Here is a 17,335-nt window from a genome sequence, read left to right as displayed (position 1 = left end):
TCTTGGCTGTGAATGAAGACAGAGGAAGAAGAAATTTAAAGAAAGCAATGAGAGTTAAGGCCTAGGGAGGAGACAGGGATGCCAGCACTGGAACAATCTGGATCCTGCAACCCAGAAAAACATGATCTTGAAAAGGAGTCAGGAATGACTTCTGGAAATGTACAGTAAACCCCAGGCTTTGCAACAGAGAAATGGTAATGTGTAGATGTTGAAGTAAGATCTCTTGAGAGAAGGCGTGGATAAGCAGGTCTTCCAGGCAGGGAAAGACCTGTATTCCTGTTAGTCTGCAGAAAGCAATCACAGGAGCTAGGCATTTGTTGATGACCTGTGGGGCAGCAGAGAGGTCAAAGGGCAAATCAAAGAACTGAAAATGCCAGGAAGCAACAGAGAAATATAAAAACTTCCTGAAATTAGGATGAATAGGAATGTGTAGATAAAAATCCTTGAGTACCACTAGAAAAGCCAGAAGAAGTAGCAGCGGAAACAGGGTTTAAAGGGATAGCATCTGGAAGGAAGGGACCTGTAAAAAGCTGTTTAGCCATGAAAGATTCAGAATGGGTCTTTAGGTGCCTTCATTCCTAGGGACCAAGAACATTCTGGAGTAAAACTCCTTCCCCATCTGAAGAGTTGAAACTTCTTGAATTATTCCTTCTGCCAACAGGCCCTAAAGCACCTCTGGAAAAAAAGTGCATTTGTTCCTGAGAAGTCTGAGGAATGCCCAAAAAGGAGGGGGGAGAGATTTCCAAACCATGTAATAACTCTGGCAAATAATATAAAGAACCCAGGAATCTTAGGTGACCTTTACTCAAATAGGAATAGCCAAGGAAAACCACAGAGAAAGAGGAATGTGACTGAGAAAAACAGGATAGTCAGACGACACCTAGTTTATCAGGAAAAGGAGGCTTTTGAGTAGAAGGAGTCTGGATAGCCTTAGCAGAGGAAGCCCTTCTACCACACTTTTTACCTTTTGGGGTGGGCTAGACTGTCTACAAAAAAGGCAGTCTTATTAGGATAATTCCTCTGAAACTTAGGCACATGAGAAACAAAAATCTGTTTCAACTCCTGTAAGGCTCTGCCCTTTTCTTGCAAGGATTTAAACAATCCACAGCAGCAGCACCAAACAAATGCTTATTATCCAGAGGAGTATCTATCTGTCTAGCCTTGATATCATTGGTTAAAGGCTGAAGTCTGAGCCGGGAATACCGCCTCAAAACAGATTCAAAAGCAGCAGCCCTAGATGAAACACCAGCTGCGTCATAGCTGTATTTAATGGAATGGAGGGCTACTTGGTAGGCCATCCCAAGCAAAGCAAGAGCACAGGCCTTCCCCCCAGAATAAGGGAGATCAGAAATACCCTAACAGGCTTGAGAGAGAGAACAGCCAAAATGTGCCCAGTCATATGTGTCTGACAGCTAACAGCTCTAAAGGCTATGGTAGCAGAAGTATACACCTTCTTACCTAGCCTATCCATGGTTCTGCTGTCCTTATCAGATGGCAGTAATTTAGTGAAGACAACAATTTGGAAGGCTTATCAGAAGCCACAGATATGATGGAGGGGTCAGCAAAGGGGCACTTATAGAGAAACTTACAGTCCTCAGGCACTTCATAAAACCCATCAAGTTTCTTGGGAGCAACGGGTTGAGAGTTAGGAGCCTGAGAAGCAGTGGAAAAGAAATCCAGCAAAGCTGTAAGAATAGGAAGAAAAGCAGAGGGTGTAGGAGTCTCCATTTATAGAAACTCATTTTACCTCTTCTGAACATCAGACACCTGAGCACAGTCCCACTTGAAAAATTCAATCATTCTAGAGACAGTATCACCAAAAGAAATCTCCTCAAAAGGAGAGTTAGGACTAATAAACTTTTTTTTCTCAGAACCATATTCAAGTGGCAAAGGAATCTGGGAGGAATAAGTCAGAGACTCTTTGTCAGTATCAGCATCCTCCTCAGAAGAAGAATCCTGTTCCCTAGCTCTCTTAAGAGAGGTAGAAGTCCAGGGAGAGCAGGAACAGAAAAGCCCTGTGAAGGCTTGAGAGCCATAAGGGCATTAAACAGGCCTTGAGTGAACTTTGAGGATCTTTTGGAGCAGGTGAAATATGTTTAGTTTTATGCTTCTTTTTGAGTGGGACATCAGCCTTAAAAAAATGTGGAGGCTCTGACCACTGATAGCACTCAACAGTGGTAGTTGGACCCTCTTCTCTAATTAAAATTTGAAGAATATCCCTAGGCCCTTCAGTACATACCATACACGGTTTCCTCTGTACATCCGAGGTGGATGTCTGCAAACCCTCCATGGGCATGTGTGGCATAGAGTGCATGCAGGCTTCTAAAGCGGTCACGGCAGAGGAATCTGAGAAAGAAATAAGATGATCCTCTGTACTTTCACCAGCCTCATGAGAGACATTCAGTGGAGGAGGTACAGCCGAAGAATCAACCAGACTTTCTTGGCCTTTTTCTTTGCAGACGTCTTGTCCTCGGGCTATGAAGATCCTTCTGTGGTATCCTTAGCCAACAATTTAAGTCATTGGTTTTCACGGTGAATCATGAGGGAAGAAAGCTGACTCAGTAATGTCTTAGCCACAAAGGACTGACAAATCTCAAAAGACGGATGATTGTGGAAAGTACCTAAACAGAACAAACACTGCTCATGACAATCTTTATGGGGAATCTGTCTCCCACACTGGCATTTCCTTTTCTGAATGACATGAAACCCAACAACCAGAAACAAGGCAAATGTAAGATAATAAAATCAAAAAACCCTAATGGGGTACTTATCTGAGAGTGGTAGAAGTAACAGACAAATGAGCAATCAGACTGACGATTGAAGATGGTGTTTGGACTGACAGCAAAGAATTTTTGAGGATGGTACGTCAGGACATCACCTTTATGCCCCATGTCATGCATGGGGAGCATACATGTGATGTATGGCATACTCTTTGAAATGAAAAGGCTTTGGTATACTCGCCAGATGTTAGCCTGCCTCTGGCAGGGGATCCCTACCGTAAAGAATATCGCAACAGTGATATGGAAGGACATCTTCCATTGCCTTCTCTATTCTTTACAGTTTCCATTAAACCTTTACTAGTTTTAATAACTTCTAGGTACAAAGTGGAGGGAGCTTTATTACCTAAAACATAAGCATTTGTTAACTTTGAAGGTGTTTCTTTTATTGGTGCATGCTCAACTCTGGCAGGGCTTGAAGGAATAACTTTACTGACAGACTGCAAGTCCTAAAAATGCCTTCCTCAACTGATACATACTAAATCATTTAACTTCTTACACCTCTTTTTGTCCTCATTAGGTCTAGACTCCTTTTTCCTACCTTTTTTGAACATCTTAACAGTATTTTCAGTTTCTTGTTGACCCTTTATTAACTATTTTCCTTCCTGAAGTCAGATTTTTAATACCATTTTCAAGTGGGCCAGCATTATCATTCTTAAGTAACGTACATAATTCTTTTCTATCTTCTTTCCATACATCCATGAAATTAGAAATAGTAGAAAAGAAAGTATTATTGCTAACATGATCACCACCACCCATTAATTTCTCCTCTGTAATTAATTTTATTACAGTTAAAGTACTGCCCACATTCAATCAGTCGCTTGACTTTAGAACACATGTCACAGAACTTGCACTCAATTAAATAACTGTACTGAACTAAATCTTTTAGGGCATAGTTATTTAAATTCTCCATCTTCTACAAAAGTTAACCCCAATTTGCAAATTAAATGTAGTTAATATATACATATTTTAAATAATGCTTTTAACTATACAATTTTTTTAAACACAGATAACATTTTCATTTTATCCTATAGTGGTGCGAATGTTGTTGCACCAGATTCTTTTCAATGCTTGTGTGTGATATAGTCATAACTATTTAACAAGTTGTAACAACTTGAAACAATGTCCTTAGCCAATTAAACAATTCTGTGCTACAAAAAAGCAGCTAAACAGATCTAGAAATAAAAGCAAAAATATGTATTAGAGTAATTAAGCTAAATAGCAATTTACATTACAATGTAATCCAGTAAGTTGTCCTGGTTAATACCAGTTGAAATGATAATTTCTCACACTCTGACAATCACACAAACACATGCTTCACCCATGACATGCGAAACATCCGCTTGACATGAGGATGTTTTAAAACACCCTATGGCTCTTCTGATTAGTTGTCAAATGTCAATCACTGGTGCCATAGGAAGCAACGAAATCCATCCAAAAACATAATAAAAATAATAAAAAGTACTTCCTCCTTATCCTGATAAAGATGGAGGGGTCACAAAATAAATATGTTAAAGCAGTAATTCCAGCTCCAAACTTGCATCTGCTTGATGCAGAGATGCTTTAAAGTACCCAATGGCTCTTCTAATTGGATGTCAAGTGGTGAATCACTGTTGCCACCAGGAAGCAACTAAATCCATCCAAAAACAGAATAAAAATAATAAAAAGCATTTCTTTCATATTCTGACAAGGAAGCACTGCCTTCCTCAATTTATACAGTGTTTCCTGATAACTGGGATTAATGTATACATTACTGTTAAAAGCATGTAGCAGTCAAAATGTAAAGTACCTACCACATACAAAGCCTGTCTTTTCTATTCTCACATTCAAAGATATTGGTCCAGAAGCACAGCAGCAGCAGCAGATGGTCTTGTCTCTTGTTCCTATCTGAGGTGCCTAAATGAAGAAAAGAATGCAGTTTATGCATCAGCATAAGCTGAAATGGAAAGTAATAAAGAATATTATTTCTGACAATACTGACACATACTCATATAAACTGGGCTTGCATATGTTTTATGCATTTGTCCTCCAGCACCTCAAAGGGATGCATACAGCATTAGAGTTTAACATTATAAATAAGCAATGCACTAAAAGGTATAATTAGCAATATGCAGGCATTTTGCAGTACATATGCTAATTTTAGCTGGAGGCCTAACAGTAACATGGTGCTTCTTAAATACATGTATTTAAGTGAAGGGTGGCTGCATTTTTTGAGGTGCTAAAGATTTGCCATTTAAGGAAGCTTCCTTATATCGTAACAGCTCAGGAACTTAAAATACCTAGCTCTCTCCACTTTCAAGGGGCAAAAATGGGAAGCTTGATGTGATGTTATGAGGAAGTGCCTTCTGTGCCAGGGAAAATAGGGCAGCATGTGTCCATATGCCAGCATAGCTAGCTGGAGTTTTGTAAAGCATTTTATTTTATTTGACTATAACCCTGATTTGTACAGATGTTTGAGTTAAAAATATATTTGTAAAGTTATTCTGTTAAAATGCACCAACAGTAGGTCCTGCTGGACAGAAAGAATGTATGCATGTATATTAGGTTGTACTGTTGTAACTTGATCAAATGTGCATGTTTATCAGAGAACCCTGGAAGGGTGGAAAGTCTGAAATTCTGTTATACTTTCAGATCCTGCCACAGATCTTAGCAAAGCTGTGTGTGTGTGTGTGTATTGTACCAGTGTCAGGTGAACAGAGGTGATGTCATCCTCTAACTAGCATCTTATTTCTTTGGAACTCTCGCAGCAGCACTTTAGAATCTGACAGGAAAGATTTATAACAGGATATATATCTTACACATCCACACAGACGAAGGGAGACATCATCAGGCTTTTGCACTCAGCACACATCAGCTTGTCTTGCTTTTGTAAGTAGTCAGGAAATAGCAATTCTTTAGTCAGTCACAGACATTTAGTGATAGTTTAGGATTGTTTTCTGCATCTGTTAAAAACTATCCAACTATATATTTTTTTATATCTCTGTGGTTAAAACTCTGTTGTTTATTGTATTCAGTATTCTCCTGTTTTCTGTTTTATTATTTATCGTTAAATATTTAATAGCTTTCACTGTTGCTGGTCCTTTAGAGAATACTTTTAACATCTTGAGAGTACTTATGCTTGTTTTAGTAACACTGTGGCTGCTCCTAGAAGCCTTGCTGCTTTGGTCACACCCTACCATTTGTATTTGTATTAATTTTACACTATTTAATTGGGAACCCTTTTGTAAGAGTTTTAGGGGTAGCTGACTGGTGGCAGCATGATTACCTCAGAGTCTGGGCAGAAAGGGGCACAGCTAGTAACTCTGTGCCAGCTTTTCTCAGGTGTGTATGAAACTCAAATATCCAAGTGTGCATGTCAGCTACTGGGAACAGTGACACAAAGCTCCAAAGTGGTCAGTGTAGAGTTCTGTGTGGGCCTGGAGAGAAAGAGAGAGTCCAGCCCCAGGTCTGGAGCATGCTCCCTGTATGCTCTTAAGGGAAATTGTGCTTGCTTCAGGGAGCTGCATCTGAAAACACTGTATGAACTATCTTTGCTCTTAGTGACCATACTTCACCAGAGTCAGTGGTGAGGATTCAGTCTCCTTGATTGCTGGCCCAGTGTAGGGACCCATCATGCTTACTAATATGTTGGGGTCCCAAGATTCTAATAGCAATCAGCATGAGCAAACAGAAAATCTCAAGCTACTGTTCCTGTTTGATGCTGTTTAAAGATATCTGTCAGTTTCAAACTGATCACATAACCATGTTTCAGGACTAATTTAGGATTATTAGCAAATGCACAGATTACCACAACAAGGCTATTATTATTATATGAACAAAATGTATTGACTACTACCAAATAACTATTATTTTGTGAGATAAGCAACAGTTTGTTTTAATATCTATGCCAGTTAATAACTGGTAGACAATGCAGTTTTACATCAGTCTATTTTTTTCCCATGTGGAAAAAAATACAGGAAAAAGAGAAACTATATTAACACACAAACAAAACAAGCTTTGAGGTTGCACTCATTGACAAGAAATAGAAATGATAATGGAAAAAAGGAAAAAGTACAGTTGTGAAGACCTTACCATAACAGTAGATGTCCTATTGTTAACTGTTGCAGTAATCCACATAGAAGGGTTTTCACCACGGACATCCAGATGGGGTACCAAAGCTTAAACCTTCCCTACAGCACAAGTCCTCAGTCTAATAGCCCTCAAGACAAGACAGAAAGAGGGGAGAAACAGTACCTTAAGGTGGAAGGAGGGTGGGAAGGAATACTGCAACAGTGATCAGCAGTACATGTACTGTTATGGTAAGTTCTTACATAACTGTACCAAGTCTCAACTCAGATCACTGCTGCAGTATTCCTGACAGGTGTTCTCCAGAGCTCAAGGGGGCAGAAGGGAAGATGGTTGAGAGAGGACAGAACTGCCCAATAGTACAGACAGGATAACCTAGCAAAGACAGACTTTGATCTTGAAAAGGCATAATTTCTGTAGTGTTTGGTGAAGGTGTGTACAGAAGGCCAGGTAGCAGTCTCCAGGAATTGTCCTGGCATCCACCCCTTTGTAGAAGGCTCTCAAGGAGGCCACTGTCCTGGCAGAATGAGTTCAAGGGCAGGCGGGTAAGGGTTTGCCATGGTGTGTGTAACAAAAGGAAAAGGACTAAGCAATGGCTTGTTTAGATACTGGCTGGCCCAGCCTAGACTCCATGAAAGAGACAAACAGTTGGTCTGACTTATGAATTGATTTACTCTTGCCCAAATCTAGAGAATGTAGGAGTATTTTGCTGCTGTTCTTTGGGTTGGGAAAGAAAGTGGGAAGGTTGATATCCTGATTACAAGTCATCCCATTCATCACTTTAGGCATGAAAGAGTGGTTAACCCTCAGGGAGATCCTATCCCTCTGAAAAAATAAGAAAAGGTGGAATGGCAATGAGTGGCCATAGTTCTAAGATTCTACTAGTAGAAGTGAGAGCCAGCAAAGTACAGTTGTGTACACTTACCATAAATGTAGATGTTTCTCTGTATTCACTGTTGTAGTCCTAACTGATGGGATTTTCTGCCATCAAAGCCCTTGGCAAGCCCGACTACCAGAGAAATGTTTCCTCTTCCTCTTTCTGAAGCTGGTGGGCACCCTGTCTGATGTTACAATGTCTGGATATAAAGGGAGTCACTAGACACCATAACCTCAGTACTTTCTCATTCCCAATAGGAAGGAGCCCACTAGCAGGTCCTTAAGGTCAGAGACTGCAAAGCATGTGCCAAGGAGAGGAGAACAACCTGGAAACTAGAAAGAAGAATAACCACTTCAATCCCATAGGCAAGAGGGGAAGGAGGGATGGAAAGAATACTGCAGCAGGGAATACACTCAAACATCTACATTCATGGTAAGTATACACAACTGTGCTATGTTCTTTGTGTTTCAGTGTGGCAGTCCTAACTGATGAGATGACTCCCAAAGCTGAAAGGAGGGTGGATGGACAGATTAAGGAAGGAAAGGATGCCTTGCAAGATGGCAGTGACAAACACAGCTCTGGACTTGGGAAAGACTGGAAGAGAAACATTTTTGGTGAAGGTATGCAGAGGACCAAGTAGAAGCTTCTAAAAAATTCTTAGTGACCACCCCTTTAAGAAAAGCATCAGAGGTAGCAGTAGCCTTAGTGGAGTGTGTTCTCACAGGGTTTGGAGGCTTCTTTTCACGATGACTGTAGCAAAACAAGATACAGTTGGAGATCCATTTTTAGATTATTTGTTTAAAAATGGTCTCCCCTCAAAGCTACAGGCAAAATCCACAAAAAAGCTGTTCTAACTGCCTGACCTTCTTAGTTCAAGTACTAATGCAACTGCCTATGCACATCCAAAGTATGGAGGATTCTTTCTCCCTTGTTTGGAATGTTAGGAAAGAATGTAGGCAAGTGTATGGTGTGGCTTAAAGAAATCTCTGTTTCCATCTTGGGCATAAAGGAAGGACTGGTCCTAAGATAGATTCTGGGTGGAAAATGATGAAAGATTCCACACACATAAGGACCTGAAGCTCTGAAACCCTTCTAGCTGAAGTAATGGCTGGTAGAAAAGCTGTCTTTCACATCGGGAAATTATATCTGTGGAAGCAGCTGGCTCGAAAGTAGAAGCATGAGCTTCTCCAGAATGTAACTGAGATCTGAAAGGGGAACATGAGGTTTCCTAGGGGTCATAATATGGATAACTCCCTCTCAGGAACTGTTTCAAGTGAGGATGGGAAAAAAGAGGCTGAGAAGGTAGACAGGCTGAAATAGCTGAAGAATAGATTTTTAATAGAGAAATAAGATAGTCCTTTTTTCAAAAAGGCTTGATAAATATGAAAGGATCAGAGGCATTTGAGCTTGTCATGGGCTTTGTCTGCACCATATAGTGAATTTCTTCCATTTGGTGGAGTAAGACATCCTAGTGCTAGGTCTTCTGGCTTCTTTTAGAATGTAAACCAAATAAAAAAGATGAAGGCAATGTAAGGTCACCAGTAAATGAAAAAATTGCCCAAACACCACAAGGGAAGCCCGCAACTCTGCTGGAAACTCAGAATATTTATTGCAGTACAAAAGTAGAAATAACGCTGTTATCCAAATACGTTTTCGATCACAATCTTCATCAGAATCAGTACAAAACTCTATTCTTTTTAAATTCTTTTAGAATGTCCAGGACCTGTTTTGTCAGAGGATGCTCCCTTCCATGGGATCAATATCATCCAAGCTGTCAGTTTGAATGTATTCTGGTTGTGGTGTATGATGGTGCCCTTGTTCTGTGTTAACGGGTACCATCACTGGGGTAGAAAACATGGTTACCTGTTGGGTAGAAAAAACAAGCACAGTAACAAAAGCCACAATCCAGAAAAACACCAGCGCAGGAGCCCAAAGGTGAGATTTGCAGAATTTCATATCGCTAACCCACTTTCCAAATTCATACCCCTAGTAAAGACATTAACAAACTGACAGTTATGGAACCTCGCCATCCATATTTTTACATCATTCCGAAAATTCACAGAAATTTGGAGAATCCCCCTGGTAGGCCTATAATTTCTGGTATAGGTTCTTATCTGGAAAGGGTAAATAGATTTTTAGACTTTCATTTCAAGGAATATTTACCTAAAGTTGTCTAGCATGTAAAAAATACTCAAGAGGTATGTTTAGCATTACATGGGTTGAAATGGGAACAGGATTATTATTGGGCTACAGTAGATGTTTCATCCTTATATACCAATATTGGCAAAAGGTGGGGTCTTGAAGCTATGCAAAGAATTATGGGAGAGGGACCACGTACTACATTTCTAACAGGTTTGTTAGAATTTAGTCTTACACATAATTATTTTGTATGGAATAAAGAATTTTTTTTACAAAGAAAAGGAACGGCGATGGGTGCAGCTTTTGCACCCACATATGCTGTTATTTATATGGGGGAATTCGAAAAGGAATTTATGTTTCAGTGTGATTTTTTTGTAAATTATGTTGTTTTTTTACAAACGCTTTACTGATGACCTCATTTTTGTTTGTAGGGGGTGAAACATGTATGTTTGAACAATTTATGGTTTGTTTGAATGTTAATACTCATGGGTTACAATTTACTGCTCAATATTCCTGGTGGAATATTTCCTTTCTGGATGTGGAATTCTATATAGGAAGGGAGAATACTGTGCAATTTAAACCTTTCAGGAAACCTTTAGCAGTAAATAATTTTTTGCATGCTACCAGCATGCACCCTTCCCATTTGATTAAGGCCTTACCAGAGGGAGAATTTAAAAGAATCTTAAGAAATACTTCTGAGGCTGATTTATGGGAAGGGGTTTGTGAAGAAATTGTCATCAGATTAACATCTAGAGGATATGATAGTACCAGATTATTAAATATTAAAGATAGGTTATGCCGAACCAGGAATTTTGTGGGGGGAAGACATTTTAAAGAACATTTCTACATGCCAAGTTGTTCAGCAGAAGATAGAATATTTTTTTTATCTAGATTTTCTAATTTTTCTTCTGTGGTTGAACAAATTATGAAAAAAATTTGGCATGTAGTTTGTAATGATCCAAATGTAGGACATTTATTCCCTAAACATATCACATTTTCTTACGGTAGATATTCAAATTTGAAAGAATTGTTAAATAGAAAATTTATTAATTCTACTGATAAGGATGTTGGGATGTTTTGTTGTGGTCGATGTTCAGTATGTGTGAGAGTCAAAAATATGCATGGATTTAAAATTAATGGTAAAAGATATTATGCATTTGAAAAATTTGTCAGTCTTCAGGAGTAGTATACATCTTGGGTTGTAATTGTAATACACCTTTATGGCACATTGGACACACCAGGAGAAAGGTGAAAGTGCGCATTTTGGAACACTTGGGGATATAAGAAGAGGAAATATGGATATTCCAGTAGCCTCCCACTTTATTAATGTACATAATGGGAATGTAGATTTTTTTTATTTAGTGTGTTAGCTAGACCCCATAGTTGTGTAGACAATTTTAAGAGTGCACTATGTAGATTAGAACACAAAATGATTTTGGAATACCACACATTATACCCTAGGGGTATGAATTTGGAAAGTGGGTTAGTGATATGAAATTGTGTATGGTATTTAGAAAATTTTGAATGATTATTTATTGACATAAAAGTAAGTCATAGTATTTTGGATAAATTAAAAAAAAATTTTTTGCTACTCTTTTTAGTATTATTATTAATATGTTTAAATTTATATATTCAGTAGTAATAAATAACTAAAAATAATAAATAAAAAATAAAAAATAAATATTTAATTATATTTATATTTTGGGGAAGAATGTAAGTATTAAAAATTTGTAAAAGTATTTAACTTGTTAGTATTTAATGAATTGTATTATGATTAAGTAAAAATGTGGGATGGTTTAATGGTTAATTGCTTAATTGATAAGCATTTAAAAGGAAGATGTATTCTGATGGTAAAATGTTCCAAGAAGGCGAATTGCCGAGGTACCAGAACGTATGTTGTATATGGAATAAAGGAATCTTCTGCAAATCTCACCTTTGGGCTCCTGCGCTGGTGTTTACCTGTTGGGTAGACTGAGCAATAAGGGATACAAGTGCTGCCTTGGCCAGTCTGGGGCTATTAGAATGACCCCTGGCCCTTCTTCTCTCATCTTCAGCAGTACCCTGGTGAGCAAGGATATGGAGGGAAGGCACCGAGGAATAGGCCTGTCCAAGGGAAAGAGAAGACATCTGTCTTCCAGGCTGACCTCATTTTGATCCTGGAGCAAAACTTCTTCAAATGAGCACTTTCTTTTGTAGACTAAAAGGTCTACCTGTGGCACACCACACTCTTTGGCTCTGCTGACAAAAACTCCCAGATGCAGTTGCTACTTGAGAGAGTCTGACAGACTCCTGCTGAGGTGACCTGCCAGTTGACTGTTTTCTTCTGGTAAATACTATTCCATGAGGTGCAGGCCTAGGGAGCATGTAGTTTCTCAAAAGTCCATGGCTAGTGACAAAGTGGATAACAGTGAGTCTCCCCTGCATGTACCTCATAGCTGTGGTATTGTCTGTCTTTACCAGGAGAACGCTTGGTTTCCATTGTTCTTTGAAGGCAATCAGGACTTTTTGAAATAATGACAAGAAAGACCACAGATCCAAAAAGTAGCTCAGATTTAATAAAATCCTTAGCGCTTCAGCTTAAAAAGCCTTCTAAGAGTAAAAATCAGGACTGTTTGGACTGCCATCGGTTCTTTTAGGCTAATGTGTTTGTTTTTGAACTTGGAGTCCCAGCTGCCCTGAGTCTGGAAGTTGTTGTAATGGGCTCCCCAGGCTACTTCTGAGGCATCTGTAGTCAGAGTTTGGCCCTGAGAGAAGAACCTGAAGGGAAGGCCTGGATTGAGGGAGCTTGCTTAGGCCCATCAGGCAAACTTTTTCCTGAGACAAGGAAGAAGCTTTATCCCAAAGATCAGGGGTTGAGAAGGTTGGCACCATACATTTCAGAGGTACTATTGCAGTTTCTTCATAAATATTCTGGCCAGGGGGATCATGAGGGTGCAAGAGGCCATGTAATCTAGGGCTCTACTCTCTGGCTGTGAGGTAGTTCCTGACAAGGATCTTTTTTGAAGTACAAAGCTAGAAAGGTAACTTTGTCTGGAGGAGGGAAAGCTTTCTGAAGAGATGAGTCTAGTAAAGCCCTCAAAAACACAATCCTGTTTGGGTGATGGTCTGACACTTTGGGATATTTAAGATAAACATCACCGAAGCCAGTATTTTTTGAATCTAAAGCAGATCTGCCTTGATTTCTTCTAGATCTATTGCCCAAATGAGGCAATTGTCTAAGTAAGGGTAAATCCAAAGGGTCTATATTATTAGCATCTCAACAGGGCAAAAAATCAAATGCCCTTACGTCAACACGAACTGAACGAAGTGTCACTATATTGAATGGCCAGAACAGCGATTTTTTTCCCAGGGAAAAAAATCGCTGGGCCAAAAAAAAAAAAAAAAAAACTGGCAGACAAAATAAAGTATGGGGCTTTGCCTCCCACACCCCCCTACTTAAATTATACCAACTCCGAGATTGCACTACAGTGGAGGAAATGGCAAATTCCCAACAAAGGCCCAGAGATTTTTTTCCTGGGAAAAAAAATCACTTTTCTGGCTGTTCAAAATTTAGCCATTTTGTGCAATATGTGTTGAGGTAAGGGCATTCGATATTCAGCCCTGTCGATATGCTAATATGGACCCAATCTGAATGCCCTTTGTCCCACAGATGGCTATCACTGAGGCTAGGCATTTTGTGAAAACCATGCATGCAGTAGACAAGCCAAAGGGCAGAACACAGAACTGATAATGTCTCACACCTGCTATGAAGAATAAGAACCTCCTGTGAGATTTTAATACGTGAATGTGAAGGTATGTGTCCTTTAGATCTAAGGTTACCATGAAGGTGTCGGGAGAAATCATGAACAGTAGTAAGTGTTAGAATTTTGCGACCTGCAAGAAATGGTTGAGCCTTGACAGGTCCAGAATTGGCCTCCAGGTACCCTCTTTTCTGTGGACTAGGAAAAGCCTTGAGTAAAAACCTTTTACTTGTAATGAGATTGGTACTGGTTCTACAGAACCTTAGGTGTAGTGGAACTGCATTTGGCTTATGATCTCTAACTTTTGGTTTTGTGGGATACCTGGGAAACCTGATCAAATTACAGGCTGTCTGAAATGGAGTTTGTCACCTCTTTGAATGATTTTTAGTACCCACTGATCACTAGCAATGAGGATCCAATTCTCAAGAAAGAAAGACAGCCATCCTCCTAACCTGGGAGGGAAAGATATGGTGGGGTGGGGGGTAGAGGGGAGGGTGAAAGTGAGTATCATGGAACAGTCATGATTGCTCTTTGCTGGGTCGCTGGAGGCAAGATCTCACAGCCCTATTGGAATCTGCTTGCCACTGTCTTAGACACTGGAGCTGCCTTTGTCCCTTTCCCTTCGAGGTCTCTATGTCTAGCTTTAGACTTGGAGGTGGGAAAGGATGGGTGTTTGGCTGGGTAACTGCATTTGAAATGAGTAGATTGGACCTGAAGAAAGTTGTCGACTGTTTGCATGGACTTGGCTGTATCCTCCATCTTCTTAAGAATGGCCTCAATCTTGGGGCTAAAAAGAATCTTTTTCCAAAGCAGCATCCAGGAATCTGGATATGACATACTCAGGAGGGGAATGCTCTCTCAGTCATGCTTGCCTTGTAATGATGGACCCGTGACTGCTACCTTGCTAGAAACTTCCAGAGCATCATAATTGCAGTGCAAGGAGGGCTTAGCTACTTGAGAGCAAGAATTGCATTAGTCCAGCAGGTGCTTTGAAAGGACCTTATTTTCTGTCCCCACCAGTCTTTGTTTCATCTGGTCTAAAATGGTTTCCCGATACTTTATAGTATCATGTGGAACTAGCAGTTATAAGCCCTCATAACCAGGGTATCAAAGGTGTAGATTTTCTTTCCAAACCTGTCCAAGGCTCTGCTTTTTTTGTCAGTTGGTAAAGGGTTTTTGGAAGTGTTGTTTTTTCCTCCCTTAGAGTTGTGAGTCACCACTTCCGGATCTGCTACAGCATTTTTAAAATGGTGCGTGTGGGAATCCATAACCCTGTAAAATCTGTCAGGTTTCTGAGAGGCAGGGGGAAGGGAGTCTGGTTGCAATGAAGAATCCAGCAAGACATCATCCACTACCTCTAAGACTGGAGGAATGACAAGGGGTTTATGCTCAGGGAGATTTAGAAATTCCCTAGCCCTCTTCTTGGATTATGGATAGTCCTGAGCTTCCCATTTGAAGTGCTCCCTCAGGGTATGTAAGGTCTCCCCAAAGGAGATCTCCACAGGGGGTAGCTTTGGCAAGGTTCTCCTCAGAATCACCATGGGAGGCAATAGATAAACCCTCCTCAAAAGTGGATTCATCACTATCATTAACATCCTTAAGAAAACTCTTGGGGTGATGTATCCCTCTTTCTTTCACCAGGAGAAGACTCTGGAAGAGGGAGGCATCTGGGTCATCATAGGATCATAGGAGGTTACTAGGCTATTGGCCCTTATAAGCCTAGCCAAGAGTTTAGCCCATGTTTAGACAAGTATGCACCCAAAGCCCGTGTCCATCAGGGACACAGGTGGAATGACAGGGGTGTATTTTCTGTTCCTTATCCAGTTATCCAGGTTGTGCTTGAAAAGGGATAATGAGGTACTGTGCTTGACGTGGAGAGGGTCTATTCCACAGATGGGGGAGTCTCTGGGACACAAATCTGCAAAAAAAAAAACAAAAAAACAAAAAAAACAAAACAGTCCCACAAGTGTATGAAGTCACAAAAAGCAGGAGACTGCTGTAAAATCCAAAAAATCCACTTTAATATGCACAGGTATAAGCACTTTCGTCCCAAAAGTGCTTAATCAGGAACTTCATCAGAGAACTAGGCATAGCTCCTCGTGGTCCCCTGCAGAGTTCCTAAGCCAGCAGAGAGCAGAAAAAGCAACTTTCTTGATCATAAGTATTTTTTAAACTTTTTAGTTTGCTTTTTTTGATCTTTTGAGCTTTTCGACTACTGTTTGTGCCTATATTACTGTTTTATTACCTTATTTTCCTGTTTTTGTGAGCTTATATTGTTGATTGCACTTGTGGGCTAAAGTATTGCTTAAAAGTAAGAAACAGGCTAATACACTCAAGTGTACCAGCCTTTGATAGCAATTTAGTCGAAAACAAAGCATTTACTGCATTTTTTTCTGTCTGTTTGCAAAAAAAAAAAACAAAAACAAAAAAATATTTCTCCTTTCCTAAACTTTCCTAGCTAGTTGTTCCAGTGATCAGATTTTGCTGATCCCTGGGCTTTGTATTTGGTTTCTGTGTTCCTCCATTTTCTTGTGTGGCCAGAGGTAGTTTCTTTACTCACCAGTGGGAGTGGGGAGTACTGAGCTGCTTGTTTGTCCTCAGAGGAGTGGTTAGAAGCAGCAACTAGTGATTTGTCGGCCATTTTGGGTCATTTCCTGTTTTTTCCAGCCCCCTGCCATAAAGCACGCTTTGGCAGGCTTTTCTGGCATTAGAGAACTAGGCATAGCTCCTCGTGGTCCCCTGCAGAGTTCCTAAGCCAGCAGAGAGCAGAAAAAGCAACTTTCTTGATCATAAGTATTTTTTAAACTTTTTAGTTTGCATTTTTGATCTTTTGAGCTTTTCGACTACTGTTTGTGCCTATATTACTGTTTTATTACCTTATTTTCCTGTTTTTGTGAGCTTATATTGTTGATTGCACTTGTGGGCTAAAGTATTGCTTAAAGTAACAAACAGGCTAATACACTCAAGTGTACCAGCCTTTGATAGCAATTTAGTCGAAAACAAAGCATTTACTGCATTTTTTCTGTCTGTTTGCAAAAAAAAAAAAAAAACCAAAAAAATATTTCTCCTTTCCTAAACTTTCCTAGCTAGTTGTTCCAGTGATCAGATTTTGCTGATCCCTGGGCTTTGTATTTGGTTTCTCTGTTCCTCCATTTTCTTGTGTGGCCAGAGGTAGTTTCTTTACTCACCAGTGGGAGTGGGGAGTACTGAGCTGCTTGTTTGTCCTCAGAGGAGTGGTTAGAAGCAGCAACTAGTAATTTGTCGGCCATTTTGGGTAATTTCCTGTTTTTTCCAGCCCCCTGCTATAAAGCACGCTTTGGCAGGCTTTTCTGGCATTAGAGAACTAGGCATAGCTCCTCGTGGTCCCCTGCAGAGTTCCTAAGCCAGCAGAGAGCAGAAAAAGCAACTTTCTTGATCATAAGTATTTTTAAACTTTTTAGTTTGCATTTTTTGATCTTTTGAGCTTTTCGACTACTATTTGTGCCTATATTACTGTTTTATTACCTTATTTTCCTGTTTTTGTGAGCTTATATTGTTGATTGCACTTGTGGGCTAAAGTATTGCTTAAAAGTAACAAACAGGCTAATACACTCAAGTGTACCAGCCTTTGATAGCAATTTAGTCGAAAACAAAGCATTTACTGCATTTTTTCTGTCTGTTTGCAAAAAAAAAAAAAAAAAAACAAAAAAATATTTCTCCTTTCCTAAACTTTCCTAGCTAGTTGTTCCAGTGATCAG

Source organism: Protopterus annectens, chromosome 2.part2, assembly GCF_019279795.1.
Source record: "Protopterus annectens isolate FY-2018-M chromosome 2.part2, PAN1.0, whole genome shotgun sequence".
NCBI classification, from domain to species: Eukaryota; Metazoa; Chordata; order Ceratodontiformes; family Protopteridae; genus Protopterus; species Protopterus annectens.
This window is presented reverse-complemented; position numbering follows the sequence as displayed.